Genomic DNA, 24,838 nt, shown 5'->3' on the forward strand with positions numbered 1-24,838 from the left:
ACTAGCCGGTCTTCTGTATACACTAGTCCGTCTGTATACACTAGCAAGTATGCATACTCTAGCATCTCTCTCTGTATACCCTAGCCTCCATCTCTGCATACCCAGGACGTTCTTCTGTATAATCTAGCCTATCTGTATACACTAGTGTATACAGACAGACTAGTGTATACAGAGAACCGACTAATGTGTACAGATAGGCTAGATTATACAGAAGAACGTCCTGGGTATGCAGAGCGCTCAGCTTCAAGGTATGGCCAATGTGAGTAATATGAGGGACACTCCTCACCCCCGCCCCCACCTACCAGATCTGACTTTCATCCCCTTGCCCTCTCTGCCCCGGTCATCTGGTGGCAGTTTTATGCACTCCCTGGCCCCCACCCATTCATAATCCTTACCGACCTTTCTTTCCGCTGCTCACAGAAACACACTGGATGACTTGTCTAATTAACCAACTTGTACAAGACACAGCTATCCTCCTGTCTGACACCGGTCCCCCTTGGAGGCTTTACCCCTCACTGTTTGGGTGGTCCCTGCCTCTCCCTGGATGCTCCACATACAGTGCCTACAAGTAGTATTCAACCCCCTGCAGATTTAGCAGGTTTACACATTCGGAATTAACTTGGCATTGTGACATTTGGACTGTAGATCAGCCTGGAAGTGTGAAATGCACTGCAGCAAAAAAGAATGTTATTTCTTTGTTTAATTTTTTTTTAAATAGTGAAAAGTTTATTCAGAGGGTCAATTATTATTCAACCCCTCAATTCAACAGAATTCTGTTTGGTTCCCCTAAAGTATTAAGAAGTAGTTCAGGCACAAAGAACAATGAGCTTCACATGTTTGGATTAATTATCTGTTTTTCCAGCCTTTTCTGACTATTTAAGACCCTCCCCAAACTTGTGAACAGCACTCATACATGGTCAACATGGGAAAGACAAAGGAGCATTCCAAGGCCATCAGAGACAAGATCGTGGAGGGTCACAAGGCTGGCAAGGGGTACAAAACCCTTTCCAAGGAGTTGGGCCTACCTGTCTCCACTGTTGGGAGCATCATCCGGAAGTGGAAGGCTTATGGAACTACTGTTAGCCTTCCACGGGCTGGACAGCCTTTGAAAGTTTCCTCCCGTGCCGAGGCCAGGCTTGTCCAAAGAGTCAAGGCTAACCCAAGGACAACAAGGAAGGAGCTCCGGGAAGATCTCATGGCAGTGGGGACATTGGTTTCAGTCAATACCATAAGTAACGTACTCCACCGCAATGGTCTCCGTTCCAGACGAGCCCGTAAGGTACCTTTACTTTCAAAGCGCCATGTCAAGGCTCGTCTACAGTTTGCTCATGATCACTTGGAGGACTCTGAGACAGACTGGTTCAAGGTTCTCTGGTCTGATGAGACCAAGATCGAGATCTTTGGTGCCAACCACACACGTGACGTTTGGAGACTGGATGGCACTGCATACGACCCAAAGAATACCATCCCTACAGTCAAGCATGGTGGTGGCAGCATCATGCTGTGGGGCTGCTTCTCAGCCAAGGGGCCTGGCCATCTGGTCCGCATCCATGGGAAGATGGATAGCACGGCCTACCTGGAGATTTTGGCCAAGAACCTCCGCTCCTCCATCAAGGACCTTAAGATGGGTCGTCATTTCATCTTCCAACAAGACAACGACTCAAAGCACACAGCCAAGAAAACCAAGGCCTGGTTCAAGAGGGAAAAAATCAAGGTGTTGCAGTGGCCTAGTCAGTCTCCTGACCTTAACCCAATTGAAAACTTGTGGAAGGAGCTCAAGATTAAAGTCCACATGAGACACCCAAAGAACCTAGATAACTTGGAGAAGATCTGCATGGAGGAGTGGGCCAAGATAACTCCAGAGACCTGTGCCGGCCTGATCAGGTCTTATAAAAGACGATTATTAGCTGTAATTGCAAACAAGGGTTATTCCACAAAATATTAAACATAGGGGTTGAATAATAATTGACCCACACTTTTATGTTTAAAATTTATAAAAATTTAACTGAGCAACATAACTTTTTGGTTTGTAAGATTTATGCATCTGTTAATAAATCCTGCTCTTGTTTAAAGTTTGAAGGCTCTAACTTATTTGCATCTTATCAAACCTGCTAAATCTGCAGGGGGTTGAATACTACTTGTAGTCACTGTATACCACAACGACATTGTCAGAGGGGCACCACTTGACAGGACACGGGGCTTTCATTCCGGTGGCATCTCCCATTGGAGGAAGGGATGATGGCCCCAACCCCTTGGCAGCAGGTTCTTTCATGTACAGACCAGGGCGGCTCATCTTCCCTTCTGGAGTCTTCACCTTAGATGGGGGAGTTGCACTTTGGGGGGTCTGAGTGATACCTAATGCGCTGTACTGGAAGGGCTTGACATTCCCGCATATGTGTCCCCTCCCCCTGGATGCGCCCCTTGTCCCCCCCTCTGGCTCCCACCTACTCTTTGCTGACATTGCCTTCTGCAGCTTTCGGGGACCCTGGATGACTTATTTATTGAGCCTATTGGTACGAGACACTGCTTCCCTCCAGGGTGACTCTGGACCCCCCTGGAGGATTTACCCCTTACTGTTTGGGCAGTCCCAGCCTCCCTCTGGAGATGCAGGAGAGACACTAATTGGCGGGCCCCAGGACTGCTGCTCGGGTGAAGTCTCCCATTGGATGGAGGGATGGTGGCCCCAGCCCCTTGCCTGCCGGATTTTCCATGCACCGACCAGGGCTGCTTCTCTTTCATCTTGATGTGGTGACCATGGAGGGGAGGAGTTGAAATTTATGGGGTCCGGGTGTTTGCTGGTGGGAGTGCGCTAAAGGACTTGACATTTCTGCATGTTTGTCCCCTCTCCCCTGTTTCCCCCCTCCCTTCCCCCCCTTCCCACCCTTCCCTTCCCTCCTTTCCCTCCCCCTTTCCCCCTTCCACTCCCCCTTTCCCCCCTTCCACTCCCCCTTTCCCCCCTTCCCTGCCCCTTTTCCCCCCGGGGCGTGGACGGGGGAGCGGGGGTAAGGAGAGGACAATCTGCCAAAGGGAGAAAGGCATTTGTTTGGGGACTGCATGTACTTTAGGGGTATGGGACGGGGGGTGGTGGATCCCATTCTGTGATGCCTTTTCTGTTGTGACGGGCTCCCTCGTGCATGCCTACGTTTAGGGCGAGCCGAGGAGACCCCTCAGTGCTAACAGTTATATGCTCTACCTCTGTTTTGGTTATACTATTGTTTTTTGTTTCTTTGATGTTACTGATTGTCTTTTATTTGCATACCGGTATCAGACGTGACATTTACCACTGCCGGGGCTGGGGGGACTAGGATTCGGGGGCTCCCTCTCCAACCTGTCTACCCAATTACCCAAGTAGGACAGCGCGTTAAACCCAGTGTACATCTGGTAAGCGCTATAGCATAATTGTGCTGTTTTAGTATACCCTTCCTGTACTGTTGAGTGCGGACAACCCTTAATTTCCCTCTCCCCCTGGGGTTGAGGTGCCCGGCCTCTTTTTCCCTTTACCTTTCCTTGCATTTGCCCTTCCTTTCTCCCCCTTAGTTCCCACCATGCATTACCTACCCAAAACCTACCTTGGTTCAACTTTCTTTGCTTTTCTCTGATGTCCCCCCCCCCCTCCCCGAGGAGCGATGGCAGACTCAGTCAAGGTCACCTCTCTAAACGTTAAGGGACTGAACTCCCCTGAAAAACGGTGGATCCTCCTGTGAGAACTGAACACATCCTGTACTGATGTGGCCTTTATACAAGAAACACATTTTAAAAATACTAGCCTGCCCTTTCTATGGTCGAGATCCTTCCCTAAGGTCTACCACTCTACTAACCCCTCCTCTCCATTCTGATCTCTAGCAGGCTCCCCTGGGTTCTCCAGGATTCTCTGGTGGACCCTGGGGGCCAATATCTTTTTCTTAGGGGCCACATTGGAGAGCGCCTTTTTACATTTGCCACTGTGTACGCTCCCAATGATCACCAAGACACGTTCCTCAGAACTACCCTGCACAGATGATGTGACTTTCGGGAGGGCCAATTGATATTAGGTGGGGACTTTAATGTCCCCTTTCGCCATCGGTTGACACTTCTGCCTCTTGCTCCTCGCTCCCTACCCCTCACCTAGGTCTCTATTCTGGCACCTTAATGAGAGCCTGCTCCAGATACCGGAAGTTTTAGCAGATGTGACCAGGGAATTGGACCTTTATTTCCAAGAAAACTAAAGCAGGACTGTGACCCGGGGATAATTTGGGAGGCTCACAAGTCAGTACTCCGCAGGGTACTTATCAGGCACGGGGCGCGCATCAAACGAACACGGAAGGAACAGCTTGCTAATCTGTTTCGTGAACTTGCCTCTGTGGAAGCGAAACATAAACATACCCCCTTACGGACCTTAGAGATTGAATTGGGGACACTCCATACCCATATTGCTGTCCTACTCCATTATAAAGCGAAAGCGGCACTCCAGTTTTGTCGTAAACTGACGTAGGAGTCAGAGGACAAATGCAGAAAAATCTTAGCCAGGTCGGTAAAGGAGTTGAAATCTGGCTCTTACATACCACAGTTGATAGATGAGAATGGCCAGAGGGCCTCTACCCCAACCCAAATAGTCGAAGTCTTTGAAAAATGTTACTCTGATCTCTACAACCTGCCCGATTCAGGGTCTGGACAGGACAATATAGACAGATATGTAACCGGTTCTGGTCTACCAACCCTCTCATCGGAATCACGGGAGTACTTGGAGGACCCGATCACACTGGAAGAAGTCCAGACGGCCGTGGGACCTCCGAAGGTGGGTAAGGCTCCGGGCCCTGACGGATATACCGCACAATACTTTAAGACCTTCCTCCCTATTCTCGGCCCGCGCTCGGTGAATTTATTTAATACTCTGAGCTCGAATGGGGATTTTCCTGAGGATACCCTTAGAGCCCACATCTCGTTGATACCTAAGGAGGGCAAAGACCCAGGCCTATGTGGGAGCTACAGACCCATTTCCCTCCAAAATTCGGTCCTAAAACTATTCTCTAACTCCTCGCCACGTGATTGGCACATCACTTGTAGTCCCTTATACATATTGACCAGTTAGGTTTTATTCCCACCAGGGAAGATAGGGACAACACCACTAAGGTGCTTACCCTGATCCGTAAAGCAAAGTCATCTGGGACCCCTTGTCTTTTCATGAGTACTGATATTGACCAGTTAGGTTTTATTCCCACCAGGGAAGATAGGGACAACACCACTAAGGTGCTTACCCTGATCCGTAAAGCAAAGTCATCTGGGACCCCTTGTCTTTTCATGAGTACTGATGCCGAGAAGGCTTTTGATCGGGTCAAATGGACATTAATGTTCTCGGTCCTTCGCCATATAGGTCTGAGTGAACGGATGCTGGCATGGATAAGTAAGATATACTCACGTACTTACATTCCACCGGACATCGCGCGTACGTTTATGTTGAACTTCCCCCCACCCCTTGTCACTAAGATCCGCAGTTTGCTTCACGGGTGGCATTCTGGCCTCCATTCCTGGTTCAGCAGATGCAATCTCATTAAAATGAACATACTCCCTAAATTTACTTATCTTTTCCAAGCTCTCCCGATCCAGATTCCAGTCCTGTTTTTTAAGCAAGCTCAATCCTTGCTCACTCAATTTAACTGGGCCCACAAAAATCCCAGACTTAAGCGGTCACAGCTGACATTGTCTAAACAACAGGGAGGGTTGGTTCTCCCTAACTTGCGACGCTACTACCTGGCCTCCCATCTGGGGCGTGTATTGGACTGGAATCGAAACAAACTTTCTAAGCTCACTCCCGAATCCCGCTAAGAAGCGCCATGTGGTGCTATAAGTATTTACCCACAGAATTTATGTCACATCCCACTATAGGGGCTTAGTTGAAAGTCAGTCACCTGATCGCTACCCAAAACACACTCACGTCTTTGACTTCCCCCCTATTCCCTATACGTGGCCATCCAACCTTTGAACTGGGGACCCACTTAGAAATTCCAACCTAGACAATGCGTCTAAATTCGTCATTGATGGAAAATGGCCTTCTTTCTCAACCCTAACAGATCCGACAGGGCTTTTCCAACTGCCTTTTTGGAGAGCGGCGCAACGACATCATTTTCTCCATTCCATCCCCAATCCTCAAACGTTCGCCCGCCCTCAGACGGAGTTTGAGACTCTATGCAGGAGCGAAGGCCCTTTGGCCCACATTCTCTCTCAAACAGATTACCCACACTTAACCTGTCTGGCCAACTGGGAAAAGGACCTTAATTGCTAATTTTCCCCAGCACAGAGACAACGCATTATCACTTTGGCTCTCAAAATGTCGCTGTGCACGAAGATACAGGAGACGAATTTTAAACTTCTCACCAGGTGGTATTTGACACCATCAAAGCTGCAGAAATGTTTCCCCTCTTCCTCAAACATATGCTGGAGGTGTGGAGAAGAAGAGGGCACGTTGCTGCACATTTTTTGGTCCTGCCTCAGCTTGGTGGACTTCTGGACAGAGATCCGATGCATGACACAAAAATTCACAGACTTCTCCATCCAGGAAGAGGCTGCATTCTTTCTCTTGTACCATTCACAGATTCCCATTAAGAAGTACAAAAAAATCTATTTTACGGCATGTGATTAATGCGGCGAAATCCTGCATCCCTCTCTATTGGAAAAAATGTTCCCCCCCTTTCATTACTCACTGGCTTAGGAAAATAGAGGACATTAAAAAAAATGGAGGACTTGATCCTCACATCACAAGGTAAACAAGAATTTTTTAAAGAAACCTGAGACATCTGGAATACCTTTATATTCTCGCTAGAAGGATGTCGCCTGCTATCGCCTTAGTGCTCTGAGCTTTCCTTGACTGGCCCCTTGGACAGTGGCTGCCATCGTGTCTCGTCCCCTCTTCTCCTTTTCTGATCTTTCAACCCTTCTCTTTTCGGCCTTCCTCCCCTATCTCTCACCCCCTCCACCCCCTCTCTCTTTTGGAAAGAGTGGAAAATTGGGAATGACGGCCCCACACCCCCCTCTGGATGGATTATGCTGGAGGGACCTGGGGTTTGTGTGACCCTGGATCTTGGTACAGTACTTTATCCGTGCCTCGAATCATTGTGATTGATGGAAGGCAGACTCACAGTTGCGAATATACCTGTATCAAGTATTGTTCAGCTGCTTTTTGCTCTGTATTTCTCTGTTGCATTATGTACTTGGGGGACCGTCTTCCCCTATTTGGAGAAAAAATTATATTTGAAAAAAAAAGAAGCCTATGACACCTGGTATTCCCAGGTGGTCTCCCATCCAGGCATTAACCAGGCCGGACGCTGCTTAGCCTCCAAGATCAGATGAGATGGAACAGATTCAGTGTGATGTGGCCGTAGCCAATATCTTCAGGCACTCTCAACTCTCTTGACAAACACCAAGATGGTCACCTTGGAAACAAGCGGAAAAAAATAGGTCAATGGCCACAACATAAAAAGAAGCCTACGGCATCTGGAAATCCCAGGCGGTCTCCCATCCAGGTACTAAACTGGTCCCAACCCTGCTTAGCCTCTGAGATCAGATAAGATTGGGCTCTTTCAGGGTGGTGTGGCCATAGGAGATTTCTTCAGGCACTCTCAACCTTGACTAACGCCAATATGGTCACCTTGGGAAACAAACAAAAAAATCAAGTCAACGCCAACAACATGAGAAGAAGTCTACAGCACCTAGTATTCCCAGGTGGTCTCCCATCCAGGTATTAACAAGGCCCGACCCTGTTTAGTCTCTGAGAACAGACGAGATCTGGTGCTTTCAGGGTTATGTGGCCATAGGCGAGCTCTTCAAGCACTCTCAACCCTCTTGACAAACACCAAGATGGTCACCTTGGTAAACAAAAAAACAAGTCAACGCCAACAACATAAAAATAAGCCTCCAGCACCTAGCATTCCCAGGTGGTCTCCAATCCAGGTACTAGCAAGGCCCGACCCTGTTTAGCCTCTGAGATCAGAGGAGATCGGGCGCTTTCAGGCTTATGTGCCCATAGGCAATCTCTTTGGGCACTCTCAACCCTCTTGACAAATGCCAAGATAGTCACCTTGGGAAACAAGCGAAAAAAAAACAGGTCAATATCAACAACATAAAAAGAAGACTACGGCACCTGGTATTCCAAAGCCATCTCCCATCCAGGGACTAACTAGGCCCAACCCTTCTTAGCCTCAGAGATGAGAAGAGATAGGGCTCTTTCAGGGTGATGCTGCTGTAAGCGAACTCTTTGGGCACTCTCAACCCTCTTGACAAATGCCAAGATGGTCACCTTGGGAAACAAGCGAAAAAAAAAAAAAAACGAATCAAGGCCAACAACATAAAAAGAAGCCTACAATAACTGGTATTCCCAGGTGGTCTCCCATCCAGGTACTAACCAGGCCTGACTCTTCTTAGCCTCCAAGATCAGACGAGATTGGGTGCTTTCAGAGTGCTCGGACTCTTTCCCCATCACTAATGGGATGAGGCAGGGGTGCCCTCTGTCTCCCCTAATTTTTATTCTGACACTGGAACCACTTATGTGTCACGTTCGGAATGACCCGAATATTACTGGCATATCCAAACCCTCGGCACACCACAAAATTGCGGCGTACGCTAACGATCTAATTTCTTTTGTCTCCAATCCACACATTTCGCTTCCCAATATACTCGCGGCTCTCCGGCGATACGGCAGCCTATCAAACTATAAAATCAATTGCACCTTTGGCTGTATTGAATATATCGGTCCCGGATGGTGAGGCCAAGAGGCTACGCTCCGCTTTTCCATTCTACTGAGCTGAAAAATCTATACGTTACCTGGGCGTTGACATCGCAGCGGATTTGGCGCAATTGTACCCGCTTAATTTTGTCCCTCTCCTGAATAGACTGAAATCTGATTTGGGAAACTGGCATGCTTTAACACTGACCTGGTTCAGGCGCTGTAATGCATTCAAAATGACGGCCCTCCCGCGGATTTTATACTTGTTCCAGACATTACCGATCCGGTTACCCCCAATTTTTTTCAGACAACTGCAGGTGCTGCTCCGGGACTTTATTTGGGCGCGCAAACCGCCCAGAGCCCGTTTGCAATTGCTTGCCAGACCAAAGGACAAGGGGGGTCTGGGTCTCCCAGATCTGAGACAATACTACAGAGTGACTCTGCTAGCGAGAGTCGTTGATTGGCATTGTAATGGCCCACACAAGCAGTGGGTGGAGATGGAGATTGAGGATGGATCCATTCCCCTATTGACCTCCCCGTGGCTCCTGTCCTCCCTACCAAAAGACCTCAGAGATCACCCCGTAGTGGTAGCTACGTTGGCTGTTGTGCGGAGGTTGTTCCGCTGCACACACATTGCTCCCCTGCCGTCACCAATGACTCCGGTTATAGGTAATCCAGACTTCCCACCGGGATTTACCAACAAGAAACTGCGACAGTTGACAGTGGTGGGGAAACAGCGTCTGGGAGAGGTGTGGCCCTCGGGAGGGCTCCCGACCACGCAAACTGTCGCCAAGCTTTCTGACCCTCCGCTTGACTTGTTTAGTGCTTATCAACTTCATCACTTTCTTCTGGCCATACAAAGGGCCCCCTACACTCCTAGAGACCTGACACCCTATGAATCCATCTGTCACAAAAAGGAACCTGTGCGACACACCCTCTCCCTCCTGTACAACCTATTAAGTAGTCAGGAGGAGGAGTCGACCCCCACCATTTATCCACAAATGGGGGAGGGACATTGGCATCACATTTACCCCACAACAGATAGGCAAGATCCTGACATTAGTACATAAAGCTTCCATCGCAAACCAATATCAAGAATCAGGATACAAGATAGTCTCACGCTGGTATAGAGTCCCATACCTTCTGAATAAAATGAATAGATCGATCCCGGATGTTTGTTGGAGGTGCAATTCAGATACGGGGACCATGGGACACATTTTCTGGGCATGCCTGGCCTTGAGGAACTTTTGGGTGGAGGTGACCGGGACGATAAAAACTCTCAGAAATGTAGATATCGCAGACAACCCAGCAGCGTGCCTTCTACACTTGACCGAACAGCCTGTTCGAAAATACAAAAAAACCCTCCCGATGCAACTCCTGAACGCCGCCCGGGCCTGCATTCCCACACTGTGGAGGCAGCCTCAGCCCCCCATCCAAAGTGCTGTGGTATTCCAAAGTCAATCATATTCTCCGGATGGAAGAATTGACCGCCACCCTTCACAACACTGAAGAGGCATTTAGTGTTACATGGAGGCCCTGGAGGTATTTTTCTGGTACTTGAGACTACATTCGGGAGGTGAGCAGCTCCCCTGTCCCAGAAAAAGACTGAACATCTAACGTTTACCTACGTAGGCCATGTCTGCCCTCGGTGGCATCCCCCCTCCTCCCTTTTCGTCTTTATTTTTCTATTTTTCCCCGCCGCCATCCCCCCCCTCCTCTCTCTCCGTCTTTGCACTCTCTTCTTCCCCCGTCCTCCCTTTTGACTATGCCTTGTCTCCTTACTAGCCTTTGGGACCCAGAAGAGCCCCAGGGTTCTGGACACGACCGGCTCATATTTTACTCTGGTTCACATAGGTCATGATAAGCTGGCTCGCTGTGGTCCCAGTTGCTCTCCATGATTACATTTGTCCGAACAGGGCTGCATTAGTTATACTGTACTACATGTCCGAGGTGGGGTTTCTCTCATTTCTGCATGAAACTCTAGGACTCCCCTCTGAGAACCCAGAGTTATTTGGCTGCCTATTTTTTGTTACCATGTAATTGTGACCCTGGGTCATGCTGTATGGTTGACTGTTATATTTATGTTGTTCTACTTATACTTAATAAAAGAATAAAACAAAAAAAATAAAAATAAGTCAATGCCAACAACTTAAAAAAAGCCTATGGCATCGAGAAATCCCAGGCGTTCTCCCATCCAGGTACTAACCAGGTCCCAAACCTGCTTAGCCTCTGAGATCAAATGAGATTTGGCTCTTTCAGGATGATGCAGCCATAGTAGATTTTTTCAGGCACGCTCAACCCTCTTGACAAATGCCAAGATGGTCACCTTGGGAAACAAACAAAAAAAAACAAGTCAACGCCAACAACATAAAAAGAAGCCTACCGCACCTAGTATTTCCAGACGGTCTCCCATCCAGGTATTAACAAGGCGCGACCCTTTCTAGCCTCTGAGATCAGCGGAGATTGGGCGCTTTCAGGGTGATGTGCCCATAGGCAATCTCTTTGAGCACTCTCATCCCTCTTGAAAAATGCCAAGATAGTCACCCTGGGAAACAAGCGAAAAAAAACAGGTCAACGCCAACAACATAAAAAGAAGACTACGGCACCTAGTGCCGTCTCCCATTCAAGTACTAACTAGGCCCAACCCTTCTTAGCCTCTGAGATCAGAAGAGATAGGGTGCTTTCAGGGTGATGCGGCTGTAAGCGATCTCTTTAGGCACTCTCAACCCTCTTGACAAATGCCAAGATGATCACTTTGTTAAACAAGCGAAAAAAACAGGTCAACACCAACAACATAAAAATAAGCCTGCGGCATCTGGAAAACTCAGGCGGTCTCCCATCCAGGTACAAACCAGGCCCAACCCTGCTTAGCTTCTGAGACCAAACGAGATTAGGCGCTTTCAGGGTGTTGTGCTCGTAGGCAATTTCTTTGTGCACTCTCAACCCTCTTGACACATGCCAAGATGGTCACCTTGGGAAACAAGGGAAAATAAAACAGGTCAACGCCGACAACATAATGAGAAGCCTACGGCACCTGGAATTCCCAAGCTGTCTCCCATCCAGGTACTAACCAGACCCATTGCTGCTTAGCCTCCGAGATCAGATGAGATTGGGCTCTTTCAGGGTGATTTGGCCGTAGGCACTCTCTTTGGGCACTCTGAAGCCTCTTGACAAAGGCCAAGATGGTCACCTTGGGAAACAAGCTAAAAAAAACAGGTCAAAGCCAACAACATAAAAAGAAGCCTACGGCATCCAGTATTCCCAGGCGATCTCCCAATCAAGACACTAACCAGACCAGATCCTTCTATGGCACCTGGTCTTCCCAGGCAGTCTCCCATCCAGGTACAAACCAGGCCTGACGCTGCTTAGCCTCTGAAATCAGACGAGATCGGGTGCTTTCAGGTTGATGTGGCCGTAAGCATTCTCTTCAAGACACACCCAACCCTCTTGACAAACGCCAAGATGGTCGCCTTGAGAAACAAGCAAAAAAAACAGGTCAAAGCCAACAACATAAAAAGAAGCCTATGGGCTTACAGCGGACCCTAAGAGATGGGACCCACTAGCTCTGTCATGGTTCGGACGCTGTAATATGAACGCAATGCCACGACTTCTGTATCTACTACAAGCCTTACCTATCAAAATACCCCAGACTTTCTTTCATGCGGTTCGCTCAACCTTTATCAAGTTCCTCTGGCGCGGAAAACATATGCGTATTGGTAGGGCAATGCTGTTGCGACCGAAATTGCGGGGAGGTATTGGCTTCCCGGACCCTGCTCTATATTACACAGCGACGCACATGACACCGGTGGTTGACTGGTGCTGGTGTTCTGCCATATACTGTCCGGCCATGATAAAGTGTCTGCGCCGTACTGCGCATGCGCAGTACGGAGCAGACGAAGCTTCGGAAAATCTCCGAAGCCGAACGGCGCCTGCGCGGTGAGTGGAGGTGGTAGCCCCACCATCCAAGCGGACATAGGGTTGTGAATATTAGAGGGCCCCTCGCAGGCGAGCTTAGCTCGCCACGCTTCGGGCTCGGCCTCGCTGCGCTCGGCTCTTTTATATTCTTACTCTATGTCCACTTGGATAGTGGGGATAGAAACTGGACTCAGTGCGCAGGCGCCGTTCATGCTCGGCAATTTTCGGAATCTGTGTTGCTGTGTACTGCGCATGCGCAGCACACAGCGGACACTATCCGATGGGGGACCATATGTGATAGGACACCGGCATGGGGAACTGAAGCTATGGGTCAAGCTAGAGCAGGAGATGGTGCGGGTTCCACTGACTGGTCTGCCTTGGGCGGGGAGGCCATTGGAGCCCTGTGTGACTACTCACCCGTTAATTGGCCCCTCGCTCGCCGAGATGGATAGTTTTTTTCACCTTTCCCACCTGACTAACTTCCCTTCTCCTATGACCCCAATTATTGGACATCCTAGATTCCCTCCGGGCCTGTCTGACCAGGCCTTTACCAGGCAAGCCCCGAAAGGGCTTCTGAGAGCAGCCCTATTTCTTGGACCCACGGGCTTGATTCCCATGGGGACCATACTGCTAGAGCAAGTACCTGTTGCATTGGATAGCTGGAGAGCTAGACAGCTAATCCATTTCCTCTGATCACTACCTAACCATTCGTTCTTCTCTAGACAATTCCACCCCTTCGAGGAACTTTGCCTGGATGATGGCCCAGTTCGTGGTTTCCTCTCTAGGTCCTACCAAATCCTGACAGACGCACAATCCTCCACGGATCCACCCTTCCTAGCTAAATGGAAAAGGGACTTACAAACTACATTCTCCAAACCACAGAAGGACAGAATACTCTTTTTCGCCCATAAGTCGTCACTCTGCAGTAAATATCAGGAGATCACATATAAGCTGATCACACGCTGGTATCGTACACCGGTGGTGTTGGCCAAAATATTCCCCGGTCAATCTGACCGCTGCTGTCGCTGCGGGCAACAGGCTGGCACCATTCTCCACATTTTCTGGGAATGCCCTAAATTACAAACATTCTGGCAGCCTGTCCTGAGACTCATCCACAAGTTCACAGACATTTCCTTAGCCAATGATCCCACAGCAGTTCTTCTCAATCTAACTCCTATGTCGAGAAAGCGTTATCATAAGTCCTTACTTAAACATCTCCTCAATGCAGCTAGGGCCTGTATCCCAAGTCAGTGGAAAGAGCAATCTGCTCCAATGGTGACCCAGTGGTTCGCAAGGGTAAATGATATTGAACGAATGGAAGACCTGACTGCCACAATGAGGGATAAAACGGAGGAGCATGGGAACAGATGGTTCTACTGGACCCAGTTTCGCTTTTCGGAAGAATACCTCCGCGAGACATAGTAAGCTCATGGTGATCGTTGGAGATCGCTGTTCCAAACGTTGGACAGCTGATGAGCTGGTTAGCCGAGGGCGTCTCTTGCTCCCTGGGAGGGGACCCCATCCTATCCACTCTACCCACGACACCCCCTTACCCCTTCTTTTCCTTTTCTGCCATTTCCTTCCCCAATCTTCTCTTTCCCCTTCTCCCTCCTTTCAGTTCTACTATTTCCCTTCTTAACTCAAAAAAGGGAAAAGAAAATGGTATGTTCCGACCCCATTTGACTACTACACAATACTCTTCCCCTATCTATGGATATCTAAACTCTTCGAGGATAGCAGGGCTAGTATCAATAATATTTTACGTGGTAGAGGATCCCAACGAGATGGAGCTTTAATCTCATCTTGATATGACCGCAAAGCTGTACACATGCTATTCTCCTCTGACTTCTTACCATTGGCTCTGATATCCATGCAATATGATCGTTTGTTTGTAACTATTTGTATCACACATTCTGTGAAGTTGCCTTTGCATTGTATGTTGCATACTACTAAATAAAAAAAAATAAAAAAAAGAAGCCTATGGCACCTGGTATTCCCAGGCGGTCTCCCATCCAGGTACTAACCAGGCCCGACACTGTTTAGCATCCGAGATCAGACGAGATTGGGTGCTTTCAGGGTGATAGGGCCGTAGGTAATCTCTTCGGGCACTCTCAACCCTCTTGACATACGCCAAGATGGTCACCTTGGGAAACAAGTGAAAAAAAAAACAGGTCAAGGCCAACAACATAAAAAGAAGCCTACAGCACCTAGTATTCCCAGGTGGTCTCCAATCCAGGTACTAGCAAGGCCCAACCCTGTTTAGCTTCTGAGATCAGAGGAGATCGGGTGCTTTCAGGGTTATGTGCCCATAGGCAATCTCTTTGGGCATTCTCAACCCTCTTGACAAATGCCAAGATAGTCACCTTGAGATACAAGCGATAAAAAACAGGTCAATGTCAACAACATAAAAAGAAGAATACGGCACCTGGTATTCCAACGCCATCTCCCATCCAGGTACTAACTAGGCCCAACCCTTCTTAGCCTCAGAAAAGAGAAGAGATAGGGCTCTTTCAGGGTGATGCTGCTGTAAGCGATCTCTTTGGGCACTCTCAACCCTCTTGACAAATGCCAAGATGGTCACCTTGGGAAACAAGCAAAAAAAAGAAAACGAATCAACGCCAACAACATAAAAAGAAGCCTACAATAACTGGTAATCCCAGGTGGTCTCCCATCCAGGTACTAACCAGGCCCGACTCTTCTTAGCCTCCAAGATCAGACGAGATTGGGTGCTTTCAGAGTGATGTGGCCATAGGCAATCTCTTCAGGCACTCTCAACCCTCTTGACAAACACCAAGATGGTCACTTTGGGAAATAAGCGAAAAAAAAAACAGGTCAACGCCAACAACATAAAAAAAAGTCTACGACACCTGGTATTCCCAGGCGGTCTCCCATCCAGGTACTAACAAGGCCCGACTCTATTAGCCTCCAACATCAAACGAGATCGGGTGCTTTCAGGGTGATGTGCCCGTAGGCAATCTCTTCAGGCACTTTCAACCCTCTTGACAAACGCCAAGATGGTCACCTTGGGAAACAAGCAAAAAAATATAAATAAGTCGGAAGCTAGAGACAATACGGCCCGAGTCCTCAATTTAATCCATGCGGCGCATTAACAGGGAAGGCCCTTGCTTATGTTGTCAACGGACGCGGAGAAGGACTTTGACAGGGTGGCCTGGCACTTTATGCAGGCCACCCTGGAACATATAGGTCTTGGCCCCAACATGATGAGCTGGGTAATGTCGCTTTACTCCACGCCGTCGGCAGCGGTACGGGTGACCGAGGGGTGCTCGGACTCTTTCCCCATCACTAATGGGACGAGGCAGGGGTGCCCTCTGTCTCCCCTAATTTTAATTCTGACACTGGAACCACTTATGTGTCACGTTCGGAATGACCCGAATATTACTGGCATATCCAAACCCTCGGCACACCACAAAATTGCGGCGTACGCTGACGATCTAATTTTTTCCGTCTCCAATCCACACATTTTGCTTCCCAAAATACTTGCGTCTCTACAGCGACACGGCAGCCTATCAAACTATAAAAACAATTGCGCCAAGTCGGCTGTATTGAATATATCGGTCCCGGATGGTGAGGCCAAGAGGCTCCGGTCCACTTTTCCATTCTACTGGGCTGAAAAATCTATACGTTAACTGGGCGTTGACATCGCAGCGGATTTAGCGCAATTGTACCTGCTTAATTTTGTCCCTCTCCTGGATAGACTGAAATCTGATTTGGGAAACTGGCATGCTTTAACACTGACCTGGTTCGGGCGCTGTAATGCATTCAAAATGATGGCCCTCCCTCGGATCTTATACATGTTCCAGACATTACCGATCTTGTTACCCCCAATTTTTTTCAGACAACTGCAGGTGCTGCTCCGGGACTTTATTTGAGCGCGCAAACCGCCCAGAGCCCGTTTGCAATTGCTTGCCAGACCAAAGGACAAGGGGGGTCTGGGTCTCCCAGATCTCAGACAATACTACAGAGTGACTCTGCTAGCGAGAGTCGTTGATTGGCATTGTAATGGCCCACACAAGCAGTGGGTGGAGATGGAGATTGAGGATGGATCCATTCCCCTATTGACCTCCCCGTGGCTCCTGTCCTCCCTACCAAAAGAGCTCAGAGATCACCCCGTAGTGGGAGCTACGTTGGCTGTTGTGCGGAGGTTGTTCCGCTGCACACACATTGCTCCCTTGCCGTCACCAATGACTCCGGTTATAGGTAATCCAGACTTCCCACCGGGATTTACCAACAAGAAACTGCGACAGTTGACAGTGGTGGGGAAACAGCGTCTGGGAGAGGTGTGGCCCTTGGGAGGGCTCCCGACCACGCAAACTGTCGCCAAGCTTTCTGACCCTCCGCTTGACTTGTTTAGTGCTTATCAACTTCATCACTTTCTTCTGGCCATACAAAGGGCCCCCTACACTCCTAGAGACCTGACACCCTATGAATCCATCTGTCACAAAAAGGAACCTGTGCGACACACCCTCTCCCTCCTGTACAACCTATTGAGTAGTCAGGAGGAGGAGTCGACCCCACCATTTATCCACAAATGGGAGAGGGACTTAGGCATCACATTTACCCCACAACAGATAGGGAAGATCCTGACCTTAGTACATAAAGCTTCCATCGCAAACCAATATCAAGATACAAGATAGTCTCACGCTGGTATAGAGTCCCATACCTTCTGAATAAAATGGATAGATCAATCCCGGATGTTTGTTGGAGGTGAAATTCAGATATGGGGACCATGGGACACCTTTTCTGGGCATGCCCGACCTTGAGGAACTTTTGGGTTCCCAGTAGCGTGCCTTCTACACTTGACCGAACAGCCTGTTCGAAAATACAAAAAAACCCTCACAATGCAACTCCTGAATGCCGCCCGGGCCTGCATTCCCGCACTGTGGAGGCAGCCTCAGCCCCCATCCAAGGTGCTGTGGTATTCCAAAGTCAATCATATTCTCCGGATGGAAGAATTGACCGCCACCCTTCACAACACTGAAGAGGCATTTAGTGTTACATGGAGGCCCTGGAGGTATTTTACTGGTACTCGAGACTACATTCGGGAGGTGAGCAGTGCCCCCGTCCCAGAAAACGACTGAACATCTAACGTTTACCTACGTAGGCCATGTCTGCCCTGGGTGGCATTCCCCCCCTCCCTTTTTGTCTTTATTTTTCTTTTTTTCCCCGCCGATATCCCCCCACCTCCTCTCTCTCCGTCTTTGCACTCTCTTCTTCCCCCGTCCTCCCTTTTGACTATGCCTTGTCTCCTTACTAGCCTTTGGGACCCAGAAGAGCCCCAGGGTTCTGGACACGACCGGCTCATATTTTACTCTGGTTCACATAGGTCATGATAAGCTGGCTCGCTGTGGTCCCAGTTGCTCTCCATGATTACATTTGTCCGAACAGGGCTGCATTAGTTATACTGTACTACATGTCGGAGGTGGGGTTTCTCTATTTTCTGCATGAAACTGTAGGACTCCCCTCTGAGAACCCAGAGTTATTTGGCTGCCTATTTTTTGTTAGCATGTAATTGTGACCCTGGGTCATGCTGTATGGTTGACTGTTATATTTATGCTGTTCTACTTAATAAAAGAATAAAAAAAATTAAAAAAATAAGTCAATGCCAACAGCTTAAACCTAAAGCCTATGGCATCGAGAAATCCCAGGCGGTCTCCCATCCAGGTACTAACCATGTCCCAACCCTGCTTAGCCTCTGAGATCAAATGCACGCTCAACCCTCTTGACAAACGCCAAGATGGTCACCTTGGGAAACAAACAAAAAAAACAAGTCAACGCCAACAACATAAAAAGAAGCCTGCGGCATCTGGAAAACCCAGGCGGTCTCCCATCCAGGTACAAACCAGGCCCAACCCTGCTTAGCCTCTGAGACCAAACGAGATTGGGCGCTTTCAGGGTGTTGTGCCCGTAAGCAATTTCTTTGTGCACTCTCAACCTTCTTGACAAATGCCAAGATGGTCACCTTGGGAAACAAGGGAAAAAAAACAGGTCAAAGCCAACAACATAAAAAGAATCCTACGGTATCCGGTATTCCCAGGCGATCTCCCAATCAAGACACTAACCAGACCAGATCCTTCTATGTCACCTGGTCTTCCCAGGCAGTCTCCCATCCAGGTACTAACCAGGCCTGATGCTGCTAAGCCTCTGAAATCAGATGAGATCGGGTGCTTTCAGGGTGATGTGGCCGTAAGTGTTCTCTTCAAGACACGCCCAACCCTCTTGACAAACGTCAAGATGGTCGCCTTGAGAAACAAGTTCAAAGCCAACAACAAAAAAAGAAACCTATGGCACCTGGTATTTCCAGGCGGTCTCCCATCCAGGTACTAACCAGGCCCGACACTGTTTAGCCTCTGAGATCAGATGAGATTGGGCACTTTCAGGGTGATGGGGCCGTAGGTGATCTCTTTGGGCACTCTCAACCCTCTTGTTAAGCGCCAAGATGGTCACCTTGGGAAACAAGCGAAAATAAACAGGTAAACGCCAACAACATAAAAAGAAGCCTACGGCACCTGGTATTCACAGATAGTCTCCCATACAGGTATTAACCAGGCCGTACACTGCTAGGTCTCCGAGATCAATGAGATTGTGCGCTTTCAGGGTGATGTGGCCATATGTGTTCTATTTAGACACTCTCAACCCTCTTGACAAATACCAAGATGGTTATCTTGGGAAACAAGTGAAAAAAAAAGGTCAACGCCAACAACATAGACCCTGGCGGTCTCCCATCTGACCCAGACCCTGCTTAGCCTCTGAGATTTGGCGCTTTCAGGGTGATGTGACCTCAGACGAACGCTTTGGGACATACTCAAAACTCTTGACTGATGCTAAAATGGTCACCTTGAGAAACAAGCGGAAAAAAAAAAACATGTCTACGCCAACAACATAAAAAGAATCCTACGGCACCTGGTATTCCCAGTTGGTCTCCCATCCAGTTACTAATCAGGCCCGACAATGCTTAGCCTCCGAGATCAGACAAGATCAGGCACTTTCAAGGTGATGTGGCCATAGGCGATCTCTTCGGGCACTCTCAACCATCTTGACAAACGCCAACATGGTCATCTTGGGAAACAAGCGAAAAAAACCAAGTCATTGCCAACATTGGAGGCTAAGCAGGGTTGAGCAATCAGTTTCCTTGCCTGAAATAGGCATCTCAGAACTGCCATCTGGCTACTTCCCGGGTTTTCAACTCCTTCAACTAATCCCAGGAGACAATACTTTGCCTCCATCCTGGTGGAGGTTCCAACCACCCGATCAATGGTTCCTGTCCCCTCTGTCCAGTAGCGGATCAACTTCGGGCATCTCCAAAACATGTGCATCATGTCTCCCCCCATGTTCCCGCACCGGGGGCAACTTGCGTCCGGCCGTTCGGCCAAACTGAAAAAGTTTACGAGGAGCATAATAGGTTCTATATAATAAGAACAGATGTGACATCCTCTGTGAGGAGAGCCACAATTCACCACAGGCAGGATTCCTGTGGCCAATTATAGCTCAGGGGGGTTTAGTACACACCCCACACTATATAAGGCCGCCAGCACGGCGGCCTTGTATAGTGTGTTGCGGTGGTCAGGGAAAGAGGACGATAGGCAGGGACAGTGTCTTTACTGCTTGGGAACCTAGCACTGTTACAGTGGGTGTTATGTGCCTCCTGCACAGTACACACCTGAAGCTACCCTTTATTACTGGTGTTCAATTTCTGCAATACATGCATCTGCAGTGCAGAAGTTAGAGTCGGTGTTGTGTGCCTCCTGCACAGTATACACCTTATTGCTGGTGTTCTGTTTCTGTAATACAGGAACCTAGCACTGTTACAGAGCCTAGTGGGTACAGAAGACAGGCTGGTGTATTCTAGCTAGTTTTTACAGTCTAGTGTATACAGAAGACAGGCTGTGGTATACAGAGAGTTTAGTGTATTCAGAGAGTCTAGTGTATACAGTCGGCGAGTGTATACATAAGACTGGCTAGTTTACACAGTGTTTACAGAGATGCAAGGGTGTACAGAGAAGCTGGTATATATAGAAGACTACAGCATACAGAAGAAAGGCTAGTTAATACACAATACAGATGACTCGTGTATGTAGATAGGCTTGAGTATACAGAGATGCTAGAGTAAACAGTGAGGCTGGGGTACACAGAGAGGCTAATTTAAAGAGAGGCTAGTATATACAAAGATGTTAGTGTATATAGAGAGGTTAATGTATAGAGAGGGTCGAGAGTATACAGAAAGGACAGTGCATATAGAGAAACTAGTGTATACAGAAGACAGGCTTGGGTATACATCAAAGCTGACAGTGTATACAGAAGACTGGGCAGTGCATACAGAGCGTCTATTGGGTAAAGAAGACAGGCTGGTGTATTCTAGCTAGTTTTTACAGTCTAATGTATACAGAAGACAGGCTGTGGTATACTTGAGGGTTTAGTGTATTCAGAGAGTCTAGTGTACAGAGATGCAAGGGTGTACAGAGAAGCGAGAAGCTAGTATATATAAGGCTAGTGAATACAGGCTAGTGAATAAAGAATACAGACTCGTGTATGCAGATAGGCTTGAGTATACAGAGATGCTAGAGTAAACAATGAGGCTGGGGTACACAGAGAGGCTAATTTAAAGAGAGGCTAGTATATACAAAGATGTACGGCACCTGGTATTCACAGATAGTCTCCCATACACGTTTAGTGTATTACAGAGATGCAAGGGTGTACAGAGAAGCTAGTATATATAGAAGACTACAGCATACAGAAGAAAGGCTAGCGAATACAGAATAAAGGCTGGCTTCTACGGAGAGGCTACCACTACGGAGATGCAGAACACTATCTAGGGTGTATAGAGAGGCTAGATTATACAGAGAGGCTAGTGCATAGAGTGAAGCTATTGTATATATAGAAGCCTGGTTAGTGTATAGAGAGAAGCTAGTGTGTACAGAAGAAAGGCTAGACAGGCTATAAAGAGAGACAAGTTTTTACAGAAGACAGTTTGGGGTATACAGAGATGCTAGTTTATACAGAGGATACAGAAGACAGAAGACGGGCTAGTGTATTCAGAACATAGGCTAGTGTATATCGAAGACAGGCTATTGTATGCAGAAGACCGGCTAGTGTAAACATACTGGTGTATATAGAGAGGCTAGTGAATTAAGAGGGTAGGCTAAGTGATAACAGAAGACAATCTGGGCTATACAGAGACATCTCATCATTTCATCTAGCTCACATCTCTAATGGAGTTTGTCTCATTGCCATGTTATGCCTTTTCATTCTTATGCTAAATATAGATCACTACACGATTTTAATCATCCACATCAAGCATGCAATAAAACTATCATACATCAAAATAAACCATGTACGCTTTTTCTCTATTTTGCATATTTGTACCGGGACTGTGAGTATGTGACAGTCCTGACACACCATCCTGACTTATTTTTCTTTATTTCTTTTTAGAAATGGAGAGTACTATCTCAAAATCCGCTTAAATCTATTCACTTCCATGAGTTCTACCGCTAATTGTACCTTAATGCAAAATGTTCACAAAACCATCCATTTGCTACCAGACATGCTGCACATACTAAGAGTAATGTAACCATCGCTCTCTAACGATGTAAACAGTTTTATTGCTTTTCTGATATTGACCGAGTATCTCTGACATTAACTGAGTATCTCTCTGCACTATGATCTTATTAATAATAATAATAATAATAATAATAGGATTGTGTAATGCAAAGATCAACTAGTCTAATATAAGCTTTCTCATTGGTACCGGCATATCCTTTAAATTTAGACTAACGCAACTATTTCTCGGCCATTTTCAAGCTAAGCTTTCAATCTCTTACCATGCTACCTCCCTACAATATTAAGCCATTTAAATGTCCTATTGGTCGTCTATATTATACAACTCTCTGAAAAGCCTATATGTAGAGAATAAAACTAGTCTTACATCTAAATAAAACAGTTTTATTGCTCAGCCAAGTATCAGCTGTCATGACAAATAAAGTTTCCACTGTTTGACTCTATTTTCTGTATTACTTCTTTTTCTCCACCTTATCTGTCACAGTTAAAACACAGTGACAAAACATTTCTTTTTACCGCAGCAAAATGTGAGAAAAGCAGTGTAAGCCGTCTTTCTGCCATATGCAACCATCTCTCGCTACCTCTATGCAATGGGATTCTCTTTCCAGTGGAAACGGAAAACAGTCAGTGTAAGCCGTCTTCGTGCGTAACAAAATTAATGGAACGATTTACACGTTAGAATTTGCAAGCTACGTCAATTTACTATTAAATAGAGTACCTTTGCATTTATCCCTTGACTTTGCAACTATCCCTTGATCCCTTTTGTGTATTCACTTTATCTCGACCTATATATACTGCCTCCATATTTTCCTAATTTGTTTTGCTATACTTATTATTATTATATTATAGAGATTACTAACTCTAAATCTTTGTAAACCTAACCATAGTTATAATGTCTACAGCTAATTTTACGTTAAAGCAAAATTCACACAAAACCATCTTTTTAAAACCTTTTACACACTGCACATTAAGATTAATCCAACCATCTCTCGCTACCTCTATGCAATAGGTTTCTCTTTCCAGTGGAAACGGAAAACAGTCAGTGTAAGCCGTCTTCGTGCGCCGCAAAATTAATGGAACGATTTACACGTTGGAATTTGCAAGCTACGTCAATTTACTGTTAAATAGAGTACCTTTGCATTTATCCCTTGACTTTGCTACTATCCCTTGATCTTTTGTGTATTCACTATATCTCGACCTATACATACTGCCTCAAAATTTTCCTAATTTGTTTTGCTATACTTATTATTATTATTTTATAGAGATTACTATCTCTAAATCATTGTAACAAGTTATAATGTCTACAGCTAAATTTACGTTAAATCAAAAGTCACACAAAACCATCTTTTTAAAACCTTTTACACACTGCACATTAAGATTAATCTCTCGCTACCTCTATGCAATAGGATTCTCTTTCTGACTCTATTTTGTTTATTACTTCTTCTCCACATTAACTGTCACACTGATAACCATTTGTAACACATAACACTTGCAACACATTTTTTTAACAGCGGCAAAATGTGAGAAAAGCAGTGGGACGGTTTACTTGATTGAGAAGTGGTTGCAGTAGCAAAGCAAAGCAATACAGTTTGATTACATTAATAACACATAATGCATATTTTACATTCATTTTACATTCACATCATGCATACATCCTAATGTAAGCTGTCTATCACTATTAATGTTCATGGTTACTGATACATTATGCCGATGACCAGTGGAAACGGAAAACAGTCAGTGTAAGCCGTCTTCGTGCGTAACATAATTAATGGAACGATTTACACGTTGGAATTTTCAAGCTACGTCAGTTTACTCTTAAATACCCTTTAGCTGCTTAGCTCACACTTTGCTGTATGTAGCCGCATTTACATGTAAGTAACCAATGGGGATTGACATTTCATGTCCATCTCACATCTCTAATGCAATTTGTCTCTTTGCCATGTCATACTTTGCCAGTTATTATACTTTCTCATCCGATAGAAACCTAGTCGTTGCTGATATTTCATGATTACAGCAATCATCTCATCGAATTGCTATTCCGACATTTTGCCTTGGTATTACTTTGCAACGCTCTATTGAACAATGTAAAGGTAAGCTAGATATTTTGTGTATTTCCACTTAAACTCTACCTGTATATACTGTCTCAATATTATCCTTAAAAACCTATTAAAAACCATCTTATTGCTTCTTTACACGCTGCACATATTAAGAGTAATGCAATGCTACCGTGAACAGTTTAATTGCTCGTCTCACATTTAGCTGGTATCTCTCTGCTATAGGAAACTGAATTTGTACTAGAACGATCACTCATCTAATATCAGTCCACTCAGTGCTACCGGAATAACTTTTACATTTAGAGTAATGAAATGATTTCTCAGTCATTTTGGAGCTACTGCAACTAACGCTTCCGATCTCATTTCGACTGCAATACTTAATCTCTGCTATTGCAGAATATTTAGCTGCTGACACGTAATGAACTTGATTGATAAAAACCTACACACGTTGTTGCTGTTATTTCGTGTATTTCCACTTAAACCCGTTATAGTTATTTTGCTATATTTATTACTAGTATAAACAGATTACTATCTCTAAATCCTGGTAAACCAGCTCACACTAAACCATCTAATTTCTACCTTACACGCAGCACATATTAAC

At 46.5% G+C, this 24,838-nt stretch overlaps 8 pseudogenes; all 8 read right to left on the reverse strand.

Moving 5' to 3' along the window:
* Window positions 1–7,455: 7,455 nt before the first annotated feature.
* LOC143950041 (5S ribosomal RNA) lies at window positions 7,456–7,575 on the reverse strand (annotated as a pseudogene).
* A 95-nt stretch (window positions 7,576–7,670) lies between these two features.
* Window positions 7,671–7,789, reverse strand: LOC143949601 (5S ribosomal RNA; annotated as a pseudogene).
* Window positions 7,790–11,717: 3,928 nt separating this feature from the next.
* LOC143949016 (5S ribosomal RNA) lies at window positions 11,718–11,836 on the reverse strand (annotated as a pseudogene).
* Window positions 11,837–14,585: 2,749 nt separating this feature from the next.
* Window positions 14,586–14,704, reverse strand: LOC143945406 (5S ribosomal RNA; annotated as a pseudogene).
* A 101-nt stretch (window positions 14,705–14,805) lies between these two features.
* On the reverse strand, window positions 14,806–14,924 carry LOC143948407 (5S ribosomal RNA; annotated as a pseudogene).
* Window positions 14,925–15,245: 321 nt separating this feature from the next.
* LOC143947933 (5S ribosomal RNA) lies at window positions 15,246–15,364 on the reverse strand (annotated as a pseudogene).
* Window positions 15,365–18,907: 3,543 nt separating this feature from the next.
* Window positions 18,908–19,026, reverse strand: LOC143948848 (5S ribosomal RNA; annotated as a pseudogene).
* Window positions 19,027–19,519: 493 nt separating this feature from the next.
* On the reverse strand, window positions 19,520–19,638 carry LOC143948945 (5S ribosomal RNA; annotated as a pseudogene).
* Window positions 19,639–24,838: the final 5,200 nt, after the last annotated feature.

The sequence above is a fragment of the Lithobates pipiens genome, unplaced genomic scaffold (genome assembly GCF_037356315.1).
Source record: "Lithobates pipiens isolate NorthernLeopardFrog02 unplaced genomic scaffold, aLitPip1_a1.2 Scaffold_30, whole genome shotgun sequence".
NCBI classification, from domain to species: domain Eukaryota; kingdom Metazoa; phylum Chordata; class Amphibia; order Anura; family Ranidae; genus Lithobates; species Lithobates pipiens.